The sequence below is a fragment of the Bactrocera latifrons genome, unplaced genomic scaffold, assembly GCF_001853355.1.
Source record: "Bactrocera latifrons isolate USDA-ARS-PBARC rearing strain unplaced genomic scaffold, ASM185335v1 scaffold_164, whole genome shotgun sequence".
Classification (NCBI taxonomy): Eukaryota; Metazoa; Arthropoda; class Insecta; order Diptera; family Tephritidae; genus Bactrocera; species Bactrocera latifrons.
The window spans coordinates 559503-569850 of NW_017535119.1; the positions used below are offsets into that span (position 1 = coordinate 559503).

A 10348-nucleotide genomic window follows, 5' to 3' on the forward strand; every position below is an offset into this window, starting at 1 on the left:
ATTTCTTTTCATTTTATCTCAATAAATGGTTGTTGTTGTTTGCCATTTTGTTTGACATTTGTTTGTTGTTGTGTTTGTTTCGACATTCACTTGTTTCCTTTTATATACGTGTTGTTGTTTTTGTTCTTTATCCTCTTACCGTTTCATCACGCGCTTAATCGCTTATCTCGCTGCTGCCCCCTTACTCCACGCCACTTAATCTATCAGCGGCCTTTCATCTCCACCAACTCGATCATTCGTACTAATTTAAATACTCGTGTGCGTGCCCTCGATTCCGCCTTCAACTCGATCTCTGCATAAATTTGGCTAAGCACGGGAATGTGTACGGATGCTGGGCACCCCGCTGCGCGGTCCCATGGCAACTTACAATTTATATCGCTTACAGGTACACGCTTCACTCGGCCTCTTTCGACGGCGGCGGCGTTGAAAAGCTTCATAATTATAGCCGCTGTGGTTGTTGTTGTTGTTTTCTGGTGTCTGCCGCCGAAGCGGTGCGGTCATAATGTATTATGAATTACCCGGGTCTGGTTCTGGACGCACACACACACACACACAAACATACATATCCAAATGAATGAATGTGTGCCGTGAGTTGCGTGGGTTGCAACGGATTATGGCCGGTGAGTGTGTGTATGTGTGCGAGTGCGTGGTGTGTGTTTGTGCAGGCGCATATGTAAATAAATGATGGCAAGTGGTTGCAACAAAGATGTCAACAACAATAACAATGCAACTGCCGACAAGTCAGATGCCAGCCACAAGCTTAAGCAACCACAACAACATAAATAAAACAACAACTATGTGTTATACATAAACATATAGACAAATATGTGAATGTGCATTATGAAAGCAACGAAGGGTCATAAAAAATCAGCGCGGTAATACATCGCACAACCGCTATGTAATGCATCACAAGCGGCGCTGACAGGCGCTGCGCTGGCCTTATTCATACACATACATAAATACATAGCTACGTGTATGCAAGTGTGTAGATTTTTAAACACTTAGTTACTATTTGTGTGTTTGTGTAGTGTTTAGTTGGCCATTTGAACTATGCGGTGCTTTGCTATGCTGTGTGATGCTGTGCTATGCCATGTTTTGTTATGCTATGCGGCAGAGTATGCGCGGAGCGTAATATTTGTGGTCGCGGTAGCGTTGGCAGATCGCAACAACTGAGGAAATGAAGTTTAAACAACAACAATATATTACTAGGAGGCTGGCAAGGAACTAGAGAAATGCAAGCAGTATTGCCATGTTTTTTAGAAATGCAAGTTATAAGCTGCATAACTGTTTAACACTTGGCTCTAGCTCTTTGGATTCCATGCGCGATGCTCGGTTTGTTTCTAGACAACCTAAACAGTATCTGGAATCAACCCGATAAGTTGAGACCGTTTATGACCAATTTTTGGAATGATGTAAATGCCAGTTTCATTGCTTCGATTTTCTTACTGTCTGGAAATATCCAAAACAACTCTGATGAAGAAAAATATGCGCTATAAAAGTTAGCAACCTGACAGAATTATCGAAAGCGGTGCGACTTATTTATATATGCCGAAAAGTTGACTTCTGTACAGATCAATTTCTGAATAGAATGAGCATATCGTTTGAGCTGCGGCTAGGTTGGGTTAGGTAAGATTAGGGCGACTTCTGTCATCCCTGTTGCTTTAAAGCTCCACTTTGTTTTCCGCGCCGCCTCTTAACACTCTCTTAACCCACTCAAGTGTGTCAGCATGCTGTTCAGATTCCTCTTCCGCTTTCTTGCCTCCGTAGCGTTTTAAGATCTCAGTTGTTAGGCGATCACAGATCGGGGTTTTTTCGGTTCCCTTTGCAATTTCTAGGCATCCGAACCCCCTCGATCTCAGCCGAAATTCCTTTACTGGTGATGGCGAATCGGTCTCACACCGTACACCCTACTTTCGCTCCCTGTTGACCGATTCCTGTAAATTTCCATTACCTTACGATCACTTTTGGGTGGAACATACGTTCTTGTACGAACATACGGTTCCATCTTTCACCTAATGTCGTCGTCTGTTTTCCAGGCGCTCGTTTCTGACCTAATTTCTTCCACGTCTTTTTTTTATTTTGTTCATATTTCACATGTTTAAAGTGACGACAATCAAAGTCGCTATCCACCTATTGGAAAGGTAGTCGACTTTCGGGGTTCCAAGGTTGTTTCAGCGATGAGGCCAAGGTGATAGCTAACGTTGTTCCTTACAAAAGAGTGCATTCAGAGCCGACCCGCAAATAGTGGACCATCTCAAACTGCACGTACCATATCAACTTAATGATGATGGGAAGGAAACATAATTTGATTCCTAGTCGGGTGTTAAAGGGAAGGCAGCCATTATTCGAAAGGGATTTATGCAGAGTGTCACCCCTACTTTTTAAGATGGCAGAATACCACAGCTACAAGCCCAAGTTTCAACTTAATTCAAAGACATCATTATAAGAATATTTCGTGTCGGTCAAAAGCCGCAGGTCATTTGGCTTTGCCAGTGATTCATAGAGCGGAGGTGAACTTTCTTAGACGCAACGCTGTCCTTCCTCAATGAAGAAGAATGGATCAATAGATCTTTGAGCGACAGTAACTATGACAAAACCAATGTATTCATTGATGGTTCATAGAGTGAAACAGGAACTGGAGCAAGCTTCTCTTCTTGCTATCTATACACAGAAAATAACTTCATATTAAATAACTATTATTCAGACTTTCAGGGCGTAAGTGTTGGAATAATAAAAGACGACAAGTAGATTTCGAAGCTAATCATCAGTTCCACATTTCGTCCCATTTCGTAAGATCATGTAAGAAGGCAATAGTTAGACTTTCAGTGGAGAAGTCGGTGCACGTTACTTCGCTACTCGGTCATATAGAAATAGAAGAAATGAAAAGGCAGGCAAGTTGGCCCGCTCTCTCATTTTCTACTCCGTTGTCCAGCCTTTGCAAGACTGAAGCTGCAACATCTACACAGTCTTATTTTCGGCGAACATGGAGACATAGCCAAGACTGACGTTATCTGTCTAAATAAATCTGTGATAAGCTCAAAGCGCTTTGTCGCTTTGTGGGGGTTGCATGATATATAATTTAGGAGGTGTAGGTACCAACCCGGTTCAATGTTCCAACTTTCCAAGTGATATCCATGTTGGAATCGATTTCTTAAAATAATATAACCTGGCCCGCATGGGGCTGCCGGGGATTCTCCTAAGCTGTTCGAAATCATTCAGCTCCTTCATAGGTTGCTTGAAACATTGGAGCATTTAGAGGAACACCAGCAATACAGGGAAAACCATACAAATTTTGGGAATAGTAGTGAAGGCGGAAAGGCCAAAACAAGAAGATATCTAACACTTTCAGAAACATGGTCAATTAGAGGCTACAGAATAGAGAGAATATGCGTAGGATGAAGACACACTAGAACACTACATTTGTAGTCTTCAGTCGGTTCAGTAGGTGTGTCCTCTTGACTTTCCATTTTCGAACTTAAAATGTAGGGGGCAGTTAGGGTGGAAAAATGAAATTTTTTGTTTTCAGATCCTCTCAGTCGCTGACATGGTTACAACAATGACATAGATGATGGCTTAAGTTCCTATTTCCCAACAACCGACCGATCCATTCATGATGAGAAATTTAACTAAACATTCACATTTTGCTAAACAGAAAGAATTAAATTCCCCTAACTGACTGACAGGCTTCTTTATTCTTATTTAATTCGACTAAGGTAATAATACATTGCCTCGAATATCTAACCACTTCTTGTAGTTAGCTTGACTTACTTATCAGCGCTGATCCACTTGAGCCAAGACTGGTATATAGTGGTCAGGAGCTGTGTATGCAAAGCCGCGAGTTGGCAACTCCGCCCAAATCAACAACAACAGTGGCATGCCGTGCTATGCGTACGACTGTCATAATTTCTCACAGGCCAAGGCGAACTGTAGTGCTTGCCAAACAAATGCCGTTTGTGCGAGGCAGCTAATGTTTGGTGACACAAGGCGACATAATGAAGAAAAATCTACGCTATTTCTGCAGTGGTGTGATTGCAGCAACACAAATAACAAAAACAAGAATAACAACAAACACATGAAAAATTACAAAAACCAAAAATTTGGAGCAAGTTGGAGCTGCTAGTGGCATGAAACTCCAATTGCTGGCAAGTTAGTGGAGTATAAGAGTTATGTATGTGTGCTATGCTATTATTTATATGTTTATTGGTTATATATGCGCATATATGTTTGTATACATAACGCCATAAAGATGTATATGCGTATATAAGTAGTAATATTGCGCTTACTTCGGTTTGTGTTCGAAATTAATAAAAAATAATTTTTATTATCATGTATTTTTAATTGCTGCTATATACTAAAGCATATATCAAATTGATTATATTTTTATGAATTGCCACAAAATATATTTTTAACTTGTTCATAGTTTTTTTTTTTTTTGCTGCCAAAATGTATTTATATAACCGATTGATAGATATATTTTTGTGTAATTTTTTATGTCACCCATTTCTATGTGTTTGTTGTTATTATTTTAGGCTTTTCTAAGCGTGTCACTTTATTTATTTTTGTTTGTGTGCGGCTACAGGTTGTCACCGTGCCGCCAATGTGCGGCTTAAGTGCCCCATCAACAATGCGGCGTGCACGCATCACTCATCGCCGCCGCCGCGCAACGTAGTGCGTGAGCATACACAAATGCATGCGACTACTGGTCGCTTGCTGCCGGCAGCAGCAGTTGATAGCCAACAACAATGGTCGCGTGTGTTGTTTTTGGCTCAACCGCCTGCTGGCGTACGGCCTGAGTGCCACTTGTTTCCTGCTACCAACAACAAACTCAACTAATACATACTTGTATGTATGTAATTGGAGTTGCATGGAGAGATGTGTGCAGTTCGCTTGGGCGATTGGCTGTCATGCGTGTCGCATTTACTTTACGAGTTGCCAACAAATCAATTTCCATGGCTTTCAAAGGCATTTACTTTTTACTCACTTTATTGCTTCCTTAAGCCCTTGACTCGGTTGGCTTCAGAAATGTGTTTACATATGAAAATTATATATAGTATAAGTATAGATGTATGTGCTTACTTTCATGCTAGAACACTTTCAAAAAATTTAAAATTTAGCAACTGGAAATAATTTTCAAAATTGAGATGATGATGATATGATTGCTATGCTACGTCATTGAATGTGTCGCTTACATCCGTTGTCAAGTCATAGATCTCGAATCGAAGGAGCTTTTTGCTTGGAATTGAGAAATCTCTCGAAATCTCCATGTGCTTTGTCCACTCATGTCTTAATCATTCTTGTTTCGGGAAATAACGATTTACAGAGCGTGTTTTCTCTGTTTCGAGATAGGGATCTGCTTCTCAATTGCCTACCGATTCTAAAGTAGCAGCTGCTGGCAATCGTTATTTTGCGTCTGATCTCCAGATGCCAGCACCCGTGTCCCGAATGGCGCCAAAGACTTTTCACAGAACAGTTCTCTCGAAAGTTTCGTGTTTTCTCTTTTCGGTTCGTCATAATCCATGCTTATGCGTCGGGAATAGTTAACGACTTATAGAGCTTATTTTTTTATAAGTCGTGAAAGAGAACTGCTTCTAAGTTGTCTACCGATCTCAAAGAAGCAAACTGTGTGTTAGATGATCAACCCAAGCTCAATGCTACTGTCAAACATCACAGCGTAGTTTCGGTGCCTGGATCCAGGTTACAGCCAGAATTTAATTTTTTAAAAGATTAAGATGTTAGAGCTCTCTCTTTCAAGCAGACAACTCAGATTTCATATGAAGATTTTAGCTATTCTACAAGAAGCTTGATCCGAAATTTTTTAGAAACTCATGGAGGAGTTGAAATAAATTTTCCGGGCAAGAAGTGGAAAAGACCTAGTAGCTCTCAACAAACTTTTCTAACCGGCACTAGAAGAATTCGCCGAGCCTCCAGTATTACAAAGGTTTTATCCATTAAAAAAGAAAAATAAGTTACTGAAGTCGTAAATTCTATGTAAACTTTTTCATAAAGGATAATTCAGATCAAACATTTTGAATACAACAGGTCTAACAAACTGGACGCGGAGCTTGATGACTCAGTTGCAGACACATTTATTTGCATTCTATAGAATTATAACCGTTCGAAAGAGTTCGGACCCAAACTCTGAGCAGCCCCACAATATCAATAGAGAGTATCGAACTATAGCGAAGATTTACAATATTTATTTATTTAATTTTTTTATTTTAGCTAGTTGAGTCTATGAACAGTGCTTACAGACTAATGGAGTAATAATTAAATTAAAAGTACATAAGTAGTTAACTTAAACTAAAAAATAGAATTGAGGGTATTAATGAAGAATACCATAGAGAGGATATATTAGAGCTAAGACGCCAAGGCTTGGTTCGAGAACTTGTTTGTAGCGGATATGCGTTTATAGTTAAGATATTACTTTACTATCAAATAATAGACTATGAAGTAGAAACGTCTTTATCATCTTCCGGAAAAAAGTTTGTGGTTGCGATATTCTTGGAACAAGAGCTGATGTATTTATCGTAAAACTATTGAGCTTGAATGCGGTCCAGTAGATATGTATATACTGTGGTTAGCACAGCACAGAAATTAACAGTTTCCGGTACACCTGTGGTAGCATTGATATTAGCTCCGACATAGACAACAGGAAGCAACCATTTATTCGATAAATACTACTTTATTAGAAAATATCCGAAAATGCCTTAAGACGAAACCCGGTACTTCATGTTACGAAAGTATTACTAGAGCTGCCATAATGACTTCAATATGGTAAAATTTCACCGAAAAAAGCTCAGGCTTAAGATCCATTAACTCATTTCATTTTAGCGAATTTTTCTACCGGATTTCGAGGAACTCACTGTTTTCCAGTTCTAGATACCTAAAAATCAAATTATAAGCTTTACTTCCTCTTCAATACCTATACATTAGCTTAAGAAATTTTTCACAGTGTCGCGAAATGCAAATATGTCGCAGCGCTTTGTCATGTGTCATGGGAGAATGGGTAAGCGTTGGCTGGATGCCACCTTCATCCATACCTACACGAACTAGAAGCTGTGGACGCGCAACGTTGATAACTCGTTTATTTTTCTTACTCACAGTGTTATTGTTAGTTTTTTACTGTTTTTGTTATTATTTTATACTGTTTTTGTTGTTGTTGTGTCACCTTCGTATTTATTTGTTGACGTCTAGGTAACGCGCTTGCACCTAAACTGGCGCTGCAGCAAGCAGGCGACAAATCGATCGAGCCAACACAGAACGCAGAGACACAACGAAATCAAAGAACAACAACAGCAACAAAAACAACAGTCAGCACTAGCAGCAATAACAGCTATAGCAATCACACTAATAACAAAAGCAATGACAGCAAGCATTAGCGGCTTGCGTGCGAACGCGGCGCAGCGCGGCAACACAGCTTAGCGCAGTTCAGTGCGCATGCACGTGGGCGTTGCACACATGTATGTACGTGCAACATGCACACTACCTGGTTTGCTGCGCGGTGCCTTGACTACTTGCGCCAGCGTCGATCATTACTTTATCACTTTATTGCGGCAGACACACGGTTTCGGTGTTGTTTGTGTTGCGGCTGCGCGTTTTGCGTTGTTGCAACAAGGTTGAAAACCGCTAAGCTGGCTACCAGCACAACCACAACAAATATTATGATTAGTAAACTGTATAGTTGTACGGCTCGCATGCGCTTATTGTTGTTGTTTAGGTTGCTCGATTTGCTTGTGGCCCTGCCATTTCTTTTTCTTCTGCTGCCACTTCTTATGCTTGCTGCCACTGCAACAGCTTCTGCTGCTTGTTTTACAGTCACTTCGCTATCGCGTTTGTTTAGCTCTCAGCTGCTGGCTAACACTGATCTCCGGCTAGCTGATCTTTTATTGATCTTCTATGCTTAACGACGGCGTCTTCATCGTGCTTGTGGCCTGGCAGCTTGCGGTGTCGTCACGGCCATGTCAGTCAATCTTTGTGCGTCGTATGCGTTAGTTCATCGTTCATTTTCGTGTTGCGCGCGTCAAGAATAGGTGAAATACATAATTTTTTGTTATTTAACGGTATAGCGCGCGGCAAGCTTATCAACGCTCGTGTTGCGCGTGAGTTTTTGTTTGGGTTCTGCGTTCTTTTAATGGGCGTAGAGCATTAGCGCGCGCATAAATCTTCTTAATTAACCACAACGTATTGTGGCAATTGTGTTGGTATTTTAATAAGCGCGCTTACACAAGCACTGTGCCGCCGTGTGGTCCTCGAATTCACACAAATTTATTTATAAATTATAATTTTGCTGTTAAATAATTTCTTACTAGAACGCTGGGTGCCGCGCCGCCGTCAGATGGACTCACTCGCATGTAGCAACAGCCGCAGAAAAGCGTTGAGCATTCTGCCGATCGCGTCAGCCCACGAAACGGCGGAATTAGCATTAATCTTCTTAATGCGCTGCCCTCATGCTTGCGCTGCTTGGCATCCTGATCCGCTTGGCATTCTTATTTATTTATTTAGTTTTTTATTAGTTTTATTGCCTTGTTGTTATTTGCTTCATACCGGCCGCTTGACATGCTTGTCACTTGTTCTACATGCGCTGTTGTTGTTGCTGCTTGTTTTTGTCTTAATTGTTATTGTTGCAAATGTTTTTGGCGGTTGTCGTTTCGGTTTTCGCTGTCATTTGTCGTGTGTTTCGTATTTGGTTTTGAGTTTTTAGTTTTCATTTCGCGCGCTCCTTAGCCGCGCTCGCGGTCCACTAATTGTCGAAATTATTTTAATTTCACGTTTTTTATGGCAACGTCATCCGGCGTATTCGGTTTTTATTGGATCTTTAAATGCTTCACCTTAGTCTGTTTTGTGCGTCCAGCCTCAGCCGCTGAGGTTTGGCAATTGAACGCTCGCTTTATGGAGTCTGTGATTCGTTGCAGCTTCGGGCAGTTCAGAAGCGTGCGAGCGGGTAATGGGTGCGCGTGTGTGTCTTTAATGAAATAAATTATAATTTTTGCAGTGCATAAAAAATACAGTATACTGACATTAAAATAGGTGCATATTGTGACATATGAAGTGAAAAGAAATAAGTGTTTTACATAGTTTACTGCCGTGATTCTTACATATTGAAAATAATAAATAAATAAATGTAAAAAAAACGTTAAAAATATATGTGAAAACAATTTCAAGCAACTATATTATTATACTTAAAGCGTTTTTCATACTAAAGCGGTAAGTAAGGGAATGTAATTCAATGTTTTGTTACAGAAAAATGCTAAAATGAATATTATCTAAAATAAATATTAGTCATAGTACCTAATATTTTGTCTCTCAAAAATATCAATCAGTATTTGTTAAGGGGTCATATGGCTTTACGGGTTCCAAAAAATAGAATTTGTTTGATTATCTTATTAAACTGTACAACACCTCTACAATTTTGTCCTAAATTTTTAAGTAGATTCGAGTAATAGTTTCGGAGATATAATCTTCAAAATTTGAGCGCTCGAGGCTAACTAGGCCAAGTGCGCCGCATTTAAACGTGTTTTTCGAAAATAAGTTTTAAAAGTCGGTGTCGGTAAGATTTCCCGAGAACTACTAAACCGATCCTCATGAAATTTGAAATAGGTCTTTGAGATGCAATTGCTTAAGCCTTTAACGTCGGATTTGCTTTTCTTTTTCGATTACAAATATTAAAAAAAAATGTCGCGAAATTTTCACTGAAATTTAAATTTTTTTGTAGAAATGTCTGCTAAATTCTAATTTTTTTCGAGAGGTAACCGGAAATGGCGTCAAAATGACCGAGTTAACATTATTTTTTCCCAAAGGGTAACAATAAAAAATCTTAATAAAATATTTATTTTTAAATTTTTAGTTTTAAATTTTTTTTTAGTTTTTATAAGAAATCCAGCATTGGCAATATATAGACTCTCACCTGAAGTATTTCTATTGCTATTATTATGATTTTTACGACTCTAAAAGTCGCCGGAAGGTATATGGCCGCGAAAGTAGTAGAAAGAAAATCTAGATTTTCAAACGAAAATTTAGCGGAGCATTCGATTATTGTTGCACGCTTTGACATGCCGAACCTTATGAATCATTGAGTCGCCAAACCAAGATATAAAGGTTTTCTCTCCGTCCTCATACTTTCGAGGGAGCTGTGGGTTGGTAGCAGCTATTAGATGAGAGAGTCAGTGAGCTTCCTTACGAATGGGTCAAAAAAAAAAATATTAAATTGAAAACAAAATATAGAAAACGATAAATATAAGAACTGTTTCATAAGAATATTAAAAAGATTTTTTAGATAAATTTTTTTTTATATAAAAAGATGTGTATAAGAGACAGGCTATATACTAAAGCATATATCAAATTGATTATA

At 39.3% G+C, this 10348-nt stretch overlaps 1 protein-coding gene across 2 annotated transcripts in view; it reads left to right on the forward strand.

The window, feature by feature from the left end:
* Positions 1–7933: 7933 nt before the first annotated feature.
* Positions 7934–10348, forward strand: part of LOC108966577 (cartilage oligomeric matrix protein-like) — a 43202-nt gene continuing 40787 nt past the window's right edge. The window contains exons 1-2 of one of the 2 annotated variants that reach the window (XM_018929565.1): positions 7934–8030; positions 8993–9204. The gene's annotated coding sequence lies outside the window, so the exon portion shown is untranslated. The remainder of the gene's footprint in view (positions 8031–8992; positions 9205–10348) is intronic. The other variant, XM_018929569.1, reaches the window with a different exon arrangement.